At 47.9% G+C, this 18256-nt stretch overlaps 1 protein-coding gene across 1 annotated transcript in view; it reads right to left on the bottom strand.

Moving 5' to 3' along the window:
• Positions 1–7760, bottom strand: part of COL22A1 (collagen type XXII alpha 1 chain) — a 276007-nt gene extending 268247 nt beyond the window's left edge. The window contains exon 1 of the mRNA XM_083144895.1: positions 7389–7760. The gene's annotated coding sequence lies outside the window, so the exon portion shown is untranslated. The remainder of the gene's footprint in view (positions 1–7388) is intronic.
• Positions 7761–18256: the final 10496 nt, after the last annotated feature.

Genomic DNA, 18256 nt, shown 5'->3' on the forward strand with positions numbered 1-18256 from the left:
CTGGCGGGGGATGGCGGCTGGCGTCGCCATCGCCATCCCCTGCCAAGATGGGACCTGCCCCATCTGTATATGTGGACAAACAGAAGCAAATCCTGTCCCTCACCAGATAACTGTGACATATAAACACAATGCACTTCATTTAATATTTTTTTTCTGTATTTCTTGATAAGAAGCATTTGGCCTAGGGGTGCCTTGAAAATATTTTGATGCTCTAGGGCGCCGTGATTCGAAAAAGTTTGGGAACCACTGGTCTATGCACTTATCAATGTTGGATCCCCGCCGACGCGATATTGGCGGATCCTTAAATGACCACGGGGCTTTACACCCATGTCGACAGCAGGTCACGATGTGCATGTGCTGTGATTTGGCTAAATACACATATTTCAGTCACCGTCATTTTATTGATCTTTTACGGCTCACAGACAACGTCTCGGTAGACAGTCAATTGTTCGACATCAAAAGGTCGACACGCACTAGGTGACAAAAGCCAGACACAAGTGAAAAATGTTGACATGGTACACGTCGAAACATGAAAAGGTCAACATGAGTTCTCCAGATATTTGTTTATTTAAGTACAGTTTATAGCGCAGCAAATTCCGCTGCCCTTTACAATAGGGGAACGTGGACCCCAAATTAGTGTAGAGAGTACAGAAAAGCATGAAAAGTCCAGAAACTGAAAAGAAACCGTGAAAAACTCATGTCATTTTTTCCTCGTGCGCCGACCGTTGCCATGACAACCTTTTGCTTGTGTTGCGTTGGTCAGTGTACACATAGCGTATGTCAACTTATTGATGTCGACCCATTGACTATATTCCTAGATACTGTAAGGGATTTCCTAAGACGGGAGTTTATTTCACACAGGATGTTGCTATAGGCAACCAATCAGATACTCTCTATTATCTTTTAGAAAGTGCTAAATAAATATGAAGTATAATCTCATTGGTTGCCCTTAGCGACATCCCATGTGAACTAGGACTCCCGTTTTAGTAAATTCCCCCCTGTGTGTAAGCCGCCCGTAACCCCAGGTAACATGAGGAATCCGTTGGACCATTTTTGTAGACTTTTCTTTAAAACAAATTGATCCTTGGATAATCTGCTTCCAGACTTTGCATAATCTCTGTCCCAGGAATGCAGGAATGACGCTGTGCAGCGTATGGGACGTTCCCACTCTCTCCACGCCATAATCCACTCCTAATCCATTCCGCTGTATTCATCAAAGTAGCTCGAATCCACTTCAGATGCTGAGTATCCTGCAGCGACGGCTTGGCCTGTCCTCTTACACACAGCACGGCCATAACCCGGGTCATAACAGGCTGACATGAAAACCAGGGATCTGCATGGAACCCATTCCACCTACCGCCGCTGTGACATTTGCTGCATCGGTGTCTGTGTCTTTACGTTAATGCTGAGATGCTGTCTATAGACGCCTATATGGTGCCAGCCACCTCCCCGTTACCTCCCCGGAACGGCCACTCTCTGCGTCTCTGGGCAGTGACCACTGGGCAGTGGGAATCATTCACATGCACAGACTGGAAACATTCGGCCTGATTCAGGTTGGCTCAATAAACTGCAAACATCGCAGCTTACAAAGCGCCTGAGATGCCATCCATCCGAACGCCTGCCCCCCCCCCCCCCCCCCCGCCGCAGCTGATTCCCCTTGGTAACATGCGAGGGGAAGTGTAACGAAAACACATCCCCTTGCACGCCTCTGCTGCAGGTGAAATCGGTACTTGTGGATTATCACGGCTCCCATCGTATGCCATCGCATGCCATATATAGTGGCATGCGATGGCATGCGATGCGATTTTCACCGATTTTTGCAGGTTTTTGTCAAAATCGCATGCAATCGCATCGCATGCGATCGCATACGATATTTCACTGAAAAGCATCCAAATGCATTGGAATTAGTATGAAACATGTTCAAAGGCCCCCAAATGGCATTTTTGAGGCTGTACCACCTCCACTATCAACGCGAACCCGAAGCGTGGCGAGCGCAGCGAGCCCGCGAGGGGCGGCGGTACGCGTCCTACGACCTTTTCATACCCCCACTATCCACGTCGGCGTGGAGTTGAGAATAGAAAGTGTGCCGAGCCACCGAGCCACTGAGCCCGAAGTGTGGCGAGGGGACGCGGACACCTGTGAAGCCCTTGAGGGGACACGTATACCTGTGAAGGTGTCCGCGTCCCCTCGCGGGGCTCGCTGCGCTCGCCGCACTTTCTATTCTCAACTCCACGCCGACGTGGATAGTGGGTGTATGAAAAGGTCGTAGGACGCGTACCGCTGCGCTCGCCACGCTTAAGGTTCGTGTTGATAGTGGGGGTGGTACAGCCTCAAAAATGCCATTTGGGGGCCATTGAACATGTTTCATACTAATTCCAATGCATTTGGATGCTTTTCAGTGAAAAATCGTATGCGATCGCATGCAATGCAATGCGATTTTTTTGCATACGATGGCCATCGTGGGAGCTGTGATAATCCACAAGTACCGTGAAATCATTTGATGGTTGCCGACCATGGGATTATTTCTCGTGCCTTCGCAAATAGAAGTCGGTGGAAAATGAGTTTTATTTACGGGCTCCAAAGATGCGGCGGGCGGCTGGCATCCTGTGACGTCAGCTGCAGGTATTGGCCCATCCGCATACCCATGGTAATGCCCATGGGCGAGCCCCATCCCCGCCGATGTCCGCCCCCGGAACCGCCTAGATGTTTGGGTACGGCTCGGCGACTATGCAAGTCACCGAAACCATTCACAAATGGGGGTGCACATGCGCATAACATGCACATGCTCAGTCCCCAAAACTTTGCAGATCAAACAGAATCACCCCCATTGTCCACTTGAGTCTGACATCACCATTGCCCCCACCTCTAAATCTGGCCGTAATGATAACTCCACCTGCTTTTATTATAATTACTGATTTTCATTTGATCCATAACCATAAATTCTGCAGCCGATGTCCAAGGATATTTGTGGGGCTGCGCGCAGCACATGCCACCAACTGTCACACTGCCGGACAGGGACTGAGGTGTCTGCACAGTAATACGGTTTGTGATTATTGGGATATACTGTATTGTTTATACAGAATATGGACAACAGGGTAGTTTGCAGGCTCTTGGGGTTATGTGCCTATGTCATGTAGACCTACAGTACATCTAATTCCCCAATACAGACAATAATGGCTGAAACAAATGCAAGTTTGGTCCTTAATTCACTATGAACCAGTGACATCACATCAAATCCAATTCATTATGCAACAAAATAGAGAATACAGCCTCCCATTCATCATGATTCAGTGACATCACAGAGAATACAGCCTCCAGCTCATCATGAACCAGTGACATTACACAGAGTACAGCCTCTAGCCCAGAGTGAATCGGTGACATCACAGATAATACAGCCTCTGATTAATCATGATCCAGTGACATTGTAGAGAATGCAGCATTCTCCTCATCATGAACCAGTGACATTACATAGAGTGCAGCCTCTAGGGGTGAACCAATGACATCACAGAGAATACATCCACCGGTTCATCATGAACCAGTGACATCACCAAGAATACAGCCTTCAATTCATCATGAACCAGTGACATCACAAAGAATACAGCCTCCAATCTATCATGAACCAGTGACATCTGAGAGAATACAGCTTCCAATTTATCGTAAACTGGTGATATCACAGAGAATACATCCAGCTCATCATGAACCAGTGACATCTCAAATAATCCAGCCTCCAATTCATCAGGAACTAGTGCCATCACAGAGAATACAGCCTCTAGTTCATCATGAACCAGTGACATCACAGCTTCAAATTCACCATGAAATAGTGACATCACAATAATACAACCTCCAATTCAACATGAACCAGTGACATCACAGATAATACAGCCCCCAATTCATCATGACCCAGTGACATCACTTGGTATACAGCCTCCAGGTCATCATGAACTAGTGACATCATGTAGCATACAGCCTCCAATTCATTATTAAACAGTGACATCACAGAGGATACAGCTTACATAGGTTATGCCCCAACAGCTTTTGCCAAAGAACTCATTTCTTTTTTGACAGAGGAGTAAAAAATCAGGGTGGGGTCCTGGACACTGGACCTCTACCCCAATGGTAGGGGGTGATAGTGGAGATTTAGTTATATGCAAAAGTTTCTTTACAAGAATTCTAGAGGCAAATCCTAAAATATCACTATAAGGTTGTCCTCTCCTTGTGCGATGGACCTCAAGTTAGTTGCATGGACAACGCCTCAGATAGCCTTGTTTGCTTGTTTGTGAGACCCGAATTACCTCTGTCCTTAGATCGGCATCTATGTTTACAGACACGGTACAGAACCTCGCCATGGTATGTGCCAGTGAGGTGACACAAATGACAGCAAACGCACTTATTCCATAGTTATCCACAATTATTGAGCTCCATTTGCAAAGTCAAATTCAGTGATTGGCATAAAAACATCCATGAAGCGCAAACTTCGGCCTGGGTAGTGAATTAGGCCCGTAACGAGCTGGTCTGAATCGCCCCCCTAAGTTTGAAAAATGATAGAATGGAGAGTGATGACTGACCATCTAATCAGCTCCTAACTGTCCTGTCCCCGGCTATGTTTACAAATGACAGTTAGGATCCGAATGACTGGTTGTTTATCACTCTCCATTTGATCACCTTTATTATATCTCGCCCCATGTCATTTCTAAACAGAGAACATTATTGCTGACACAGGGCCTGATACACGGATGCGTTGGCCGGAGCATGCAGCCACTGTGCGTAAGTATGCCAATGCCACCTGGATTTGAATTGCGACTCCCACCAGCTGCAGCACCAGCGATAGAGGCTGGGTACAAAGGCGCAGCACCTGTTGCAGACCAGCGGATTATGGACGTTCTGAGTAGCGCTATGACCGCAGGAAGCGAGCTGCTAGAGACATTGGGCCTAATTCAGACCAGATTGCATGGCTGCAAATTTGCACGCTGGATAATAATAGACTTCACATACATACGGCCCATGTGCGAAACCATCCAGTAATAAAATCCTGCTACTGTACTTTTTTTTTTATCGCTGGCCGTACGCAAGGTGATTGACAGGAAGTCGGCGTTTGGGGGGTGGTAACCGCCCGTTTTCTGGAAGTGTCAGGGAATGTGCACGTGTGCCCAGGCCTATGATTGGAAGCTGTGTGACGTCAGCTCCGACCCTGATCGGCCTGTATCTATCGGTGCGGCAGAGTAAGTCCTGGGCTACACACAGACTGCACACACTGGGGAATCATTATATGGTGAGGGGTGTGCCCAGGTGTGTGAGGGGAAGTCATGTGACATTAGCTCCGCCCCCAATCAACCTGATTCTATCACTGCCCCTGAGTAAGTCCTGGGCTACACACAGATTGCGCACACTGGGGAATCATTATATGGTGAGCAGTGTGCCCAGGTGTGTGAGGGGAAGTCATGTGACGTCAGCTCTGCCCCCAATCAGCCTGATTCTATCACTGCCCCTGAGTAAGTCCTGGGCTACACACAGATTGCACACACTGGGGAATCATTACATGGTGAGGGGCGTGGCCAGGGGTGTGAGGGGAAGTCATGTGATGTCAGCTCCACCCCCGATCAGCCTGATTCTATTACAGCCGCTGAGTAACTCCTGGGCTACGCACAGACTGCACACACTGGGGAATCATTATATGGTGAGGGGCGTGCCCAGGTGTGTGAGGGGAACTCATGTGACGTCAGCTCCGCCCCCAATCAACCTGATTCTATCACAGCCTCTGAGTAAGTCCTGGGCTACACACAGACTGCACACACTGGGAAATAATTAGATATTTTCCTTGGCCTTTCCCAGGCTTGCACGGAGCGGAATTTCACTCTGGGAGGGCGGTGGCTATCTGATCGCAGGGCTCCAAAAACTATCGCTGGTCCAGTCAGATCTTAATTAGGCCCAATATACCTGCATAGCGTATCACATTTGCAGGCTGAGACACGCCCACCAAACAGTTGCGACACACCTTTGTTTTTGTGCCCCTCCCCCTTTACCCCCCCCCCCCAACACCCGCTGACTGCCAATCAGTTTTCAAATAAAACCTTTTTCAGCGACAGCTGTCGCAAGACCATCTCCCCACAGCGCAGTGCGACCTAGACGCAGGCCCTCAACTGCCACTTCTCTGTAATCTATTACAATGATCATGTGTATAACTGTAACACCTTTTCCAAGCAGTGTGCGGAATGTGACAGCAGTCATACAGCATCTGCAATCGTTACGTTATTAAAGATATCGCGCCCCAGAGGCATAAAACTCTGCAGCAGGTGTGAATAGTAAGATGCTCTTTAGGGTATACTATTATGTGTACAGTAATGGTCATTTACTATCACATACAAGTACAAACAGGGCTGAGCCATAGACTGTGTCTGATCACCTCTGCTGTGCTGCACCAGGGGATTCTCAGAATGAATACTACAAGTACAAACAAAATCATTACCTATCAGACCTTGCCTAGTACTCAGGTTACATTGTAGCAGATTCCCCAAATAGTCTCTGGCTGGGGAACTGGATCATTTTAGGAAAAAACTTTTAAACTTTATACAGCTCACGTTCCCATTCTGGTGGCCCGGATAGTACTATCCCACACTGTTACTGTGACTTTCAAGAAGTAGGTCCTTCATAATAAGGATGGACAGATGAATACATAAATAAGTAGATAAATAAATAATAAATACATAAAGTAGTAATCAATAAATACATAAATAAATATAGAAATGATAAACAGATAAATAAATACATAAACAATAAACAGATGAATAAATACACAAATAATAAATAAATACACATAGAAATGATAAATAAATAGCTAAATACATACATAAACAATAAATAAATAGATAAATAAACAGGTACGCAAATAATACATAAATAAATAGATAAAACACCAATAATAAATAAATAATAGATAAATAAATACTTAATCGCTAAGTAAATAATAAATAAAATATAAATAAATACTAAACAGCTAAATAAATAAATAATATACTGTATAAATGATACATAAATAAATAATAAATAAATACAGAAATAATGCATCAATAAATAGCTAAATAATAAATAAATATACATACACCTAGACAAATAAAATAAAAATAAAACTTTTAAATGAACTTGAAGAATTCCAAAACTCAGCCAGAGATCCCACAGTCCATGTGAGACATTTGTGTTATTTTCCTACTATGAAAATAATTTAATGGAATACTAATGGAAAGATAAATGTGACCTACTGTATCTTCATGTGTGAAAGCTATATGCAATGACTGCCCAGCACACGTGGGTCCCTTACCATGTCCCAATTCTGGATGCACCTCAGTTAATCACAGTGTGCAGCAGGTGTGAGTTATTCTGGAAGTACAACTCACCTATTCAGAGTCCCAGACTTCCAAGTACCCCCAGTGTAAAGCTGTCACTCACAGGATGTGCATGGGGACAGACCAGGAGACCCCTCAATGCTTCCTCAGCCAGCAGATGGGGGGAAAGAGAGTTGATCCAACTACATCCCAAATCCAAGTGTGCAGAAGAGGTGGGCAGAAGGGTTGGGAAGCATAAATGAAATTCCACAGTTGGCTGGTGGTGGCTGCCCGGACAATGATTCTGGGCTGGAGAAGGGGGGACAGAAGCAGAGAATAAACTGTTGGGAGGAGGTCTGAGGCTACACTGGGATAGACACAGGAGGCTGAGCTGGGACTGCACAGAGGAGGGGCTGGGACACAGGATTGAGTTTCAGGAGCCACCCTGGGAGAACAGGGGGAAAACGGCACCGACTGACGACTCTCCATCCAATAATAGCCAATTTCTGGGTATTTCTGTCCCCTTACTGCAGCATCTGAAATAACTTCACAGGGACAGACAGGAATGAAGGGAGGGGGTTTATGGGATTCTGTGCTGGTAATTTTGGGTACAGGGGCTGCAAAAAGCCACTTGATCCCATCCTGAGCCTCACAGGGGCTTCAAAGTGACTTCTTTTACAAGCAAACTGTGTCAAGTGACCCTAACCTTCCCCAGGATAGGGGAGTTTACTGCACCCCTCACACTTTTTTTTGGGACATCTTAAAACTTGTCAATAAGAATTGTGTTTCATTTGATATGGTCTGGTTACAATGTATCAGCTGCAGGAATGAGGCATCAGGTGTATTTATGGATTATAAAGGGGGAAATGTAATAGGATGAGAGATTCAGAAAGTGAGATATTTGGTAAGAAATCTCCAGGTTTTTTTAAAGCACCAATCATTTGCTCTGCAAGACCAGTTTCATATTGTCCCACTTCTTTTTGCGAAGGCAGGAGAGATCATTCCCTGGTCGGCGGACCAGAGGCATTCAAGGGAGGGGAATCGGCGGTTGGGGGGGTGTATTCGGCTGGTCGGGTCATGCGATTTGGCCGCTTTTCCTAAGATTTCTCGGACCGATCCATCAAAATCGGGTGAAAAGTGGACAATAACACTTATCATTACCATTTATCAGGTGCATTCTATAAATTATAAATTGGTTGCCACGGCAACTTGACCACTGACTCACTTCTCCGCCCTTTTCACTGCTCCATAAATACACTCCATAATGGGGAACCACTGTGCCAATAGTATTCAATGCCAATACAGGCCGGTGGGTTGGTATCTGGGGAATCCTATGTATAACAAAATGCAGTACAGTAGCCAGGATCCAGCGGCCATCATGCGAAAATCCCAACACATACCGTAACGTTCTCCCCCTCGGTACAACTCTGATCTTAGTAAATAACCCCCTATGGCTGTAACCGTTATGATCGGAAACTGGGGAGGACAGCGGCAGATTCAGCTTTCTGGGAGGGATTTCCTGACAGCGCTAATGTGACATGCGACATGCGCTCAGTGCTGCGTGCTTGGATGATGATGCGATATGCATAGGGTTACCACCTAGTCCCTTTAATTCCGGACACATGTTAATTACACAGGTTCTGTGGCAGTTTAAAATCAGGTGAAGTGGAGTTTTGAAGTCAGCCAGCCACAGAACCTGTGTAATTAATATGTGTCCGGAATTAAAAGGACTAGGTGGTAACCTTAGATATGCAGTACTTAGGGCCTCATTTAGATCTCTGCCTAGTAAACAGGTCAGCGCTGAACACTGCCCCCCCCCCCCCCCCCCCCCCCCCCCCACTGCCCACGCTGCCTGCATCCCCTTGCTAGCATGCAAGAACACGTCCCCTCACATGCGCATAGCCCAAACATCAGGGAAGGGGCCGAATTCGGACCCGTACAAACAAGTCTAAATCGGCCTCTTAGTGCATATGATATCCCGTCAGTGGGGTATGCGGTCACTGGGTAGACAATTTCTAGGTTGACAGTCACTAGGTCGACCATTAATGGTTGGCTTAGTGACATTGGACCTTATTCTAGTTCACTCTTTCTGACAAAATCCTTCTTAGATGGACAAAACCATGCTGCACTGCAGGTGGGGCAGATGTAACTTGTGCAGAGATAATTAGATTTGGGTGGGGTTTTACTTCAAAGTGTGATCCATATTGCAGTGTAAAAATAAAGCAGTCAGTATTTACCCTGCACAGAAACAAAATAACTCACCCAAATCTAATTCTCTCTGCACATTTTACATCTGCCCCCCTGCAGTGCAGCATGGTTTTGCTAATCTAAGAAGGATTTTGTCAGAAAGAGTGACCTAGAATAAGGCCCACTGTCTGTCGTCTATACCATAACCGTGCGTATTATCAGCTTACTTTTGCTATAGGATATTTATTAACCCTTACACTACCACAGGATGTCTGTGCCGGGGACAACACAAACGTAGCTCAGACAGTGATTGGATCGCAGAAATATTCTGGGATGGTTCTATTTATTTCTACGTAAAACCTGAATCTCACCCCCCAACACACTCACAGACACTCACACGCATACACCTGTGACCATGGCGACTGTGATACGATATTCTGGGATGTGTCCATTCACGTTTCAGGAGCCTGGCCTCTGTGTTTGCGTTACACCCCCCGTGACTTTACAAATATGCCCCAGCTGACCCCAAATATACCTGGTCATTATGACCTGTGCGTGGCCATGGGGATACACAAGGCCGGCTGGTACTTTAGCTCTCTCTAAGCTTTTCCCCTTAGTCTTCCATACTGACCTAATTTACTGTGTGCAATGAGGGGATATGCAGTGGGGTGTATGCAATGAGGGGATATGCAATGGTGTGTATGCAATGAGGGGATATAACTCCAGTGGGGTGTGTGCAGGGCAGCCGAGAGGTATGCCAGGCCCAAGTAAAATTTTGGGGCGTGGCCTAATTGCGGGAGGCGTGACCACCCGTCATTACGCCACGCCCCGCCAAAACGTTTGGGGGGGGGGGGGGTGAAAACACTCTTTACAGTCGAGGGGTGAGTGTTAATGTCACCCCCCGCCCCCCACCAAGGAGCAGCACAGACATGCTGTACGTGTGTGCTGCTGCCCGGGAGAGACGGAAGGGGAAGGGTGGGGTCGGACCAGGGCCTCCAGCAAGCCTGGGCCCGGGTAATAAGTACCCACTCCCCCCCCCCCCTTCTAGGCGGCCCTGCGTGTGTGCAATGAAGGAATGTCACTGCAGGTGTGTGTGCAATGAGGGGATATCACTGCAGTGGGGTGTCTGTATGATGAGGGGATATCACTGCAGTGGTGTGTGTGTGCAATGAGGGGATATCACTGCAGTGGGGTGTCTGTATGATGAGGGGATATCACTGCAGTGGGGTGTGTGCAATGAGGGGATATAACTGCAGTGGGGTGTGTGTGTAATGAGGGGATATAACTGCAGTGGGGTGTCAGTACGATGAGGGGATATCACTGCAGTGGTGTGTGTGCAATGAGGGGATATCACTGCAGTGGTGTGTGTGTGCAATGAGGGGATATCACTGCAGTGGGGTGTCTGTACGATGAGGGGATATCACTGCAGTGGTGTGTGTGTGCAATGAGAGGATATCACTGCAGTGGGGTTTCTTATGATGAGGGGATATAACTGCAGTGGGGTGTGTGTGTAATGAGGGGATATAACTGCAGTGGGGTGTCTGTACGATGAGGGGATATCACTGCAGTGGGGTGTCTGTACGATGAGGGGATATCACTGCAGTGGGGTGTCTGTACGATGAGGGGATATCACTGCAGTGGTGTTTGTGCGCGATGAGGGGATATCACTGCTGTGGGGTGTCTGTACGATGAGGGGATATCACTGCAGTGGTGTGTGTGCGCGATGAGGGGATATCACTGCAGTGGTGTGTGTGCGCGATGAGGGGATATCACTGCAGTGGTGTGTGTGCGCGATGAGGGGATATCACTGCAGTGGTGTGTGTGCGCGATGAGGGGATATCACTGCAGTGGGGTGTCTGTGTACAGCATCAGACAGATGATATACTATACTGTTACCTGGCCGGATCTACCATTAGGCAGCTGCCTAGGGCGCTGGGATCTGGGGAGGCGCCACCAAGTCTGCCTATCAAAAAATAAAAGGATGTCTATGAGGATCCTTGTACTCAATGCAGGTGGCTGCTGTGGAACTTCTAAGACATTACCTCTATACTTTCTCTTGAGGCATACTTCCCTACTTTTTTGGCCCCCCTACCCCCTCCTTGTAGGTGGCAAACGGAGACCCAGGACCACCCAGTTTTTGGAAGCCTCCCTGCCATTCGGGAATGTTAGGCAGGAATACCTTAATGGGTTGGAACGAGGGTATTAGTGGCAGTATGGGGGGGGGGGTGTTGTCAGTAGACTGAAGCTTTGCCTAGGTTGCTGAGAAGCCTTACACCGGCCCCAACTATACAGTGGTAATGATGGGTGCAGAAGTGTTAAATTTTGCATTAGGGCCCAGGGGCCAATCGCTGTGTCACAAACTTTTTTTCAATTGTTTTTCACAGGGAAGTGAAACTGGATGCATTTACCTGTGAGTCGCTGAGTCGCCTCTCATCTGTCATCAGTTCCAGGAAAATATTCGATCCTGTCCTGTCACAGATCAGTTCATCGCTGTCTCTAGCACTCTTTGCCATGTCTGTACTCTCTCTCTCTTTCTCTCTTGCCCATCTTGCTTCTAGTGAGGCTTGCCTACAGCTGCCTCACACGCTTCCTTTCCTCACCCCCCCTATGGGACCCTCTTCAGTCCAGCTGTAATTTGTAACACTTCCGCAGGGAATAGGGTGGTGAATAATGTCATCACAGCTAAAGTGAAAGCCCATTACTTACTTCTAGCTGTTGTGGATGTCTCTGCTGCAGGTGACCCCATGTACGGTCTCCTCTCATACAAACTCTAGAATCACTAGGTGGTTATTCTGGTTCTCATCCTACTTATCTGTCAGCATTTGCTCTCCTGGCTTCTTTTATTAATTGGAGAACCACAGGCCTCAGTACTAGGTCCCCTGCTCTTCTCTATCTCTACACCGTCTCCTAAAAAACTAATACGCGCCTTAAGATTTCGGTACCATCTCTGTGTGGATGATGCCGATATCATTTTCTCCAGTTAGCTTACTACCCGTGTACCTCGCTTACTGTACTGCTGATTGTCTCTGTCATTTCATCTTGAAGCTCATCCCGACACCTCAAACCCAAGAGTAGTTACCCACCTCAAACCCAAGAGTAGTTACCTGCCTCAAACCCAACAGTACTAGTTACCTACCTCAAACCCAACAGTAGTTACCCACCTCAAACCCAACAGTAGTTACCCACCTCAAACCCAACAGTAGTTACCTACCATAAACCCAACAGTAGTTACCCACCTCAAACCCAACAGTAGTTACCCACCTCAAACCCAACAGTAGTTACCCACCTCAAACCCAACAGTAGTTACCCACCCACATCAAACCCAACAGTAGTTACCCAACTCAAACCCAACATTAGTTACCCACCTCAAACCCAACAGTAGTTACCAACCTCAAACCCAACTCTACTTACCCACATCCAACCCAACAGTAGTTACCCACCTCAAATCAAACACTAGTTACCCACATCAAACCCAACACTAGTTACCCACCTCAAACCCAACACTAGTTACCCACCTCAAACCCAACATTAGTTACCCACCTCAATTCCAACACTAGTTACCCACCTCAAACCACCCACTAGTTATCCACCTCAAACCAAACAGTAGTTACACACCTCAAAACCAACACTAGTTATCCACCTCAAACCCAACACTAGTTACCCACCTCAAACCCGACAGTAGTTACCGACCTCAAACCCGACAGTAGTTACCGACCTCAAACCCAACAGTAGTTACCGACCTCAAATCCAACAGTAGTTACCGACCTCAAATCCAACACTAGTAACCCACCGCAATTCCAACACTAGTTGCCCACCTTAAACCCAACACTAGTTACCCATCTGGCATCCTCATCTCTGTTGGAAAAACAATAATAAACCGTGACCCACAAGCTGGGTGTTATCCCTGTCGAAGAACGAAACTTTGTCCTCATCATTATTATTATTATTATTTACATGACACCACAAGGGTTCCACTCCGCCTATCAGAACACATAAATGAGCAGAAACAAGAAGACAATGACTTACAGTAAAAGGCAATTTAGGACAAGTACATGGTAAATAAAGACAGCTGCATCAGGGGACAGGACACTGATATAATTTTATGGGTGGCCGAGACCTAAGGTTTTAATCTGTATCTAAATCCAGTCCCAACAAGATCTGTGTCCCTCGTCCAATCCCGGTTACAGGACATTTAGCAGGCAGCACAACTTCCCTGATGATGTCAACACATCTGCATATGTGACGAAACGCATTGGATGACTAGGTGATTGATGCGCAGTATGGCTCGTGGATCTGGACTGATAGCGGTTCAGATAAGAACTCTTTATAGTGCTATTCCTATGTTTCCTTGAAGGCCTGTGCCCAATTGGATGATGCTATTCTGTGATTTTCATTTTAAGAAACTGTCTGAAATAAACAGGAAGTGTCTTGGTGGAATTACATGGCCTTGTTCGTTTAGATAAGTGTGATGAACTTAACATTTGCTCAGGGCATACTTCACTTTCTGAGCCTGATTCAGGCCCACTCGCTAAGAAGTGTACATTCGGTGCTTAGCGTGAGGTAAATGCTGCCCGCCGGGGGATCGCAACGGCAAATACTGGGCGGGCGCTGATGTCATTTGACCCGCCCCATTCAGGCTGCGACACGTCTGCATTCTCATGGGCACCTCGCACCCACTTTTTTTGTGGGAACGCCCAGGAAACACTGGGCGTTGCCATGGGATAGCCCCCTGCCCCCAACTTAACACCCCACTCTGTGCAAACGCCTCAGCAAGAGTGATACTCGCCAAAGGCGTTCCGCGCAGTGGGTACGCAGATGCGTATTTTCACCAACCCGCAGGCTCAGATCCCCGGACCAAATTCGCTCAATAATGAACGACCTTCGATCCGGCCCTCTGTCTGCATATTGGGTGTTATTTCCTATGTCTTGCACTAGGTGGTGCTATTTTTGGTTTACAGTGACAGACTTATTTTGGGGGGCCCAGATGTAGGGATGGCCATCGTTGCTATGGCCATTGATGGTTGCCATCGATGCCAATATTGCAACTGGCCATCGATGGTGCTAAACTAAGCAATGTATGGCCATCGATATTTTTACCTATCGATGCTCATCCATTTTGTTTGACTGATTGGCCTATCATATCAAAACACGGGGGCGGGGCTTCGTGGGTGTAGGGGCGGAGCTATGCTCCATGTCCCAGCACTTTGAAAAAAAAAAAACATGCTTGTAAGCTTGTAATAAGTGATTGCTCCCTTAAAAAAAATGTCCTGTCCGACTTTGGCTGGCATTCCACATGGCCGTCATTACATCCGGCCCTGGATCTCAGTAGTCATACAGGGGCGCATTTATCAAGATCGCATTTACAATGCGATCTGGGCGGAATATTACCTCCCAGGATCGCATTGTAAAATGTGATCATATCGGGGCAATGTATCAATAATAAGGGGGCAGGGACAGGGTTCCGATAGGAGCCCGTCCCTGCGAAGCCCTAACCCGGAAGCCGGGAGGTCAGCGCATGCGCGGTTATGCGTTGACCCCCGCAAACCCCTCATACCGCACTGCCCTGCTCGGGCAGTGCGAAGTGTAGCCATAGGCTACAATGGGCTATCGCCATATAAGAACGGCGATAGCCCAGGGGTGCGATGCCGGGCTGCCCGATGTTGATACATCGGGCAGCTTTGCATCCCCATAGAAACCTATGGGGGTTACGGCCGGCGGCGCTGCAGGGGGGATTGCAGCAGGGATCGGAGATCCCTGCTGCGGTCCCCCTTTGATACATTTAGGAGACATTTAATATTTGGATTTAGCCGCAAATATGGTTTGATAAATGGGCCCCTAAGTCAGCTAGCGCATCAGATGACTCCTGATGGGGACCAGGGCTGCCGAGAGGAGGTGGGGGGGAGCAGGTACAGTTTACCCGGGCCCAAGCCTGTCAGGGGGGGCCCGGGTCTGAACTCACACACACACACACACACACACACACTTTTTTTTATTATTTGGTGGCTGGGTGCTCTGTGTCACTGCCTCCCTGCATGCTTGAGATCCAACTCTGGAAGTCAGCATGTAACCACCCCTGACAGAGCATGTACTGTAACTCCATGGCAACAAGCATGTTAAACCCTGGCAAAGCATGTAACCCATGGCAGAGCATGTAAACCCATGGCAACAAGCATGTTAACCCCTGGCAGAGCATGTTAACCCCTGGCATCAAGCATGAAACCCATAGCAATGAGCATAGATTGTAAGCTTGCGAGCAGGGCCCTCCTACCTCCATGTCGGTTTGTATCTACCCAGTTTGTTTAATCACTTTTGTTTCCAATTCTAAAACAGTGTTGCATAATATGTAATGAGCATTATGGTGCATGGAATGACATGTAATGGTGTGTGGCATAATGTGTACTGGGTACTATGGTGTGTGGCATAATGTGTAATGGGCATTATTACATGCAGTATAATATGTAATGGGTGTGTCCCTGTATACTCCTTGGAAGCAGCGGTATAACAGCAGGTCCACAGAACACGCAACGGCTTGGGAGAGGCAGCGCAGTCAGAGTGTGCGGGAAGCTCTGTCCGTGGGGCCCCGGGAAATAGTTTTACCGGGGCCCAGGATTTCTCTTGGCGGCCCTGATGGTGACATGACCACCAGGTCCTGGAAGCTGTCGCTGCTATATACCTTGTATTTACTTCATTGTTAAGTTTTCAGAGTTGAGGAAGGGACTAACATCTGATAATTGTCACCTAAGATGTTATAATCCTGAGGACCAGCTCTCCCCACTTCCCTGCATCCCGCCACTCACATCGTATTATGCTTGTACTTTGCTCTTCCAAACTAATTGGAGACGCGCGCACGATTCCTGTCCCCATTAATCACGCCAGACATCAATATATTATGCAGGAATGCTGTATGTGACCGCAGGAATGTTCAGGTAAGGAACAGAGGCTCCTTCCCATCAGCTACTGTGTCTGTGTGCTGCCACTTCCACCGGTATACCGGTCACAGCTGCTGCCGGTAACACAATGACAGTGACTGACATCACAGTTGTGTGGGCGAATTGAAATGCCCGCCCAGCTGGACAACAGAACCGATATATCGAGCTGCCAATCAGTAGGAAAGAAATTCCTGGTGACATCACTGCTGTGACATCATAGGTTTTTACTTAAACAATGACTATTCCCCCAGCGAGCTCTCCCAGTGCCCCCCCCCCCCCCCCCCCCCCATATACTCATCATTGTGACATGCCTTCCCCACCCCAACCAAGTCTGTGGGGGAGAGGTATCAAACCTCGGAAAGAGATAAAGGATGTCATTCTGGTTGTCTCGCAAAGCTTCGCTCCCATGAGGCCACCGTGGGGGCATGACCAGCACTATGGGCCAAATGCACTAAGCTTAAAGTGTGATAAACAGCCAGCCAATCAGCTCCTGCCTGACATTGTTCAAACACAGCCTGTGACATGGCAGACAGGAGCTGATTGGCTGGCTGTTTATCACTCTACATTTTATCACTTTTGAAGCTTAGTGCATCTGGCCCTCTGTGAGCAGCTGGCATTGCCCCCTGCCCCTCTGCCTCCGGCAATAGACACTGTGCGGGGCACCGGGCTAAGGGGACTCCTAACTGCCCCCTCCCCCACACCACATGCACACACAGCGGGTGGGATGCGGGACTGTCCCGCACAAAAGAAAGGTCCCGCAAAAATCAGGACAGTTGCAAGGTGCACCCTCTTAGGGTTACTGTGTTGCACAGTGACAGAGCTGAAGCAATGTGATTCGCCCCTTAGAAGCTGATTGGTTGGTACGTTATCATTCTCCTCTTTATCTCTCTCCAAAATTTGCTCCATTTCCCCCTATACAGTAGCTGGGAGCGTGAGGACCAATCACAAGTTGCCATTTATGTTTTGACCAAGGCAATAAAAGGAATGGTGGAGCCTTGGGAGAAACATCTGCAGCCCCCGGGCTCTGGATCAGGATGGGAGGGGGAGGGGGGGGCGCTTTGGGGCTCTTAGTAAAACTTGTTACATGTGGTAATGCAGAATTCCCTATACACAGTGCATGCGGCTGGCACAGGATAGTGTATTCACACACATTATGGAGATGCGTTCCGCAGTGATCAGGATGGTAGCGTAGCAGGGATTACGGATATGATCATACAGCGATCGTTTATCATCATGTCTGGGAACGTCCCGATCTGATGAGTGAGTTCCGTACATTACTGGAGTCTGAAGCCATATTTTACAGGAGATAAGATCTCACGTCACAGAGATCACTGTCAGCGGCTAATAGCTATATACAGTTCCTCAGTGATATATATCAATGACAGGTCCGTATACTGGGTCAAACTCTACCTGTTTGGTTACCTGGTGCGGCATGAGGCCTGAGGCTTTTGTCACTGAGGGGGTGCGGGAGATGCAGGATGCCCCGGAGGGTGTATTGGCTGCAGTGCCAATTCCTAGGGAAAGACAGGAGCTGGGCAATGCCCGTAGGGACTGATTCAGACCTCAGCGAGGAGGTAGCTGCCGCCCCACCGAATGTACACCCCACCCCTGTGCACACAAGGAAAATAATGAATTCGCCATTGAATGATTTCCCCCCGCTCGCAGCGCTGAGTGGGCCAGAATTCACTCAAAGCCTTGGGAAAAAAGAGGCTGCAGATGACGTCAGCGGCCCTCCCTCCCAACAGCCGGGGGACAACTTTGCTTTCTGGGTAACGCCCAGAAATCACCAGCGGCACACACCCAAACACCTGCCTCAATTACCCC

This window comes from Crinia signifera, chromosome 5 (genome assembly GCF_055691185.1).
Source record: "Crinia signifera chromosome 5, ASM5569118v1, whole genome shotgun sequence".
NCBI lineage: Eukaryota > Metazoa > Chordata > Amphibia > Anura > Myobatrachidae > Crinia > Crinia signifera.